Below are 918 nucleotides of genomic sequence, written 5' to 3' on the forward strand. Positions count from 1 at the left end.
TAACTAGGCAAGTCAGTTAAGAACAAATTCTTATTTACAATGACGGCCTGTGTGTGTGTGTGTGTGTGTGTGTGTGTGTGTGTGTGTGTGTGTGTGTGTGTGTGTGTGTGTGTGTGTGTGTGTGTGTGTGTGTGTGTGTGTGTGTGTGTGTTGCCGACACACAGCGTAGGGAGGGGAGCTTCGGTGCTCGGTTCGTGTTTCTCGTTAACATTTTCTGTTCAGGATTTCCTACAAGATGTGGCTACAAAACCAGTAACAGACTCTCTCCCTCTCTCTCCTTCCCTCTCTCTCTGTCTCTGTCTCCCTCGCCTTTCCCTCTCCTCGCAGAAGACAAAAAGAACAAGAGAAAAAAAAACACAGCGAGAGAAAGAAGGAAAGAAGTCTGCTTTTAATTTACTGAGAGCTGCTTGGCTGGTCCTCCCTCGCTGGGTCCTAGCTCCCATCAGCGTACTAGTGGGCTGTGCCAAGCGACACAAATTAAATTAATAAATAAAGGCAGTTCCTCTGGCACACTGGCATGGTTCTGGAACACTAGCGATTTGGTTGTGTTTTTCTTCACAATGTCTCTTATGTTCGTTAGAAGTACAAAGTGAATAGTCGTGCTTCTGCCTTCTGTTTTGAAGTTGTTTTGAAGTTGTCTTCGGTAGTGTATGTGTTTGTGACATGTGTCTGTTGGCTTGTGTGTGTGTTTGTTAGCGTGTGTAGTTTTGGCATAGTGTGGATGATAGTGTGTGTTGCACTGTGTGTGTGTGTGTAAGCATATGTGTATTTGTGTGTGTGTGTATTGGCGTGTGTGTTTTCCTTGTGCGGGTGAAGTAGCATCAGATAAGATGTTTTGGAGGAAGTTGACAGCTGAAAGTAATTAACGTGGCACATAGTGGAAAGGCCCCTCACAAAACCCACCATGTGTTACACTCA

At 45.1% G+C, this 918-nt stretch overlaps 1 long non-coding RNA gene across 2 annotated transcripts in view; it reads left to right on the forward strand.

The window, feature by feature from the left end:
• LOC116357455 (uncharacterized) overlaps window positions 1-673 on the forward strand; it is a 15,831-nt gene extending 15,158 nt beyond the window's left edge. For both annotated transcript variants that reach the window (XR_004205438.1, XR_004205439.1), the window contains exon 3: window positions 328-673. This is a non-coding gene — a long non-coding RNA (uncharacterized LOC116357455). The remainder of the gene's footprint in view (window positions 1-327) is intronic.
• The last annotated feature ends 245 nt before the right edge of the window (window positions 674-918 follow it).

This window comes from Oncorhynchus kisutch, linkage group LG25 (assembly GCF_002021735.2).
Source record: "Oncorhynchus kisutch isolate 150728-3 linkage group LG25, Okis_V2, whole genome shotgun sequence".
NCBI classification, from domain to species: Eukaryota; Metazoa; Chordata; class Actinopteri; order Salmoniformes; family Salmonidae; genus Oncorhynchus; species Oncorhynchus kisutch.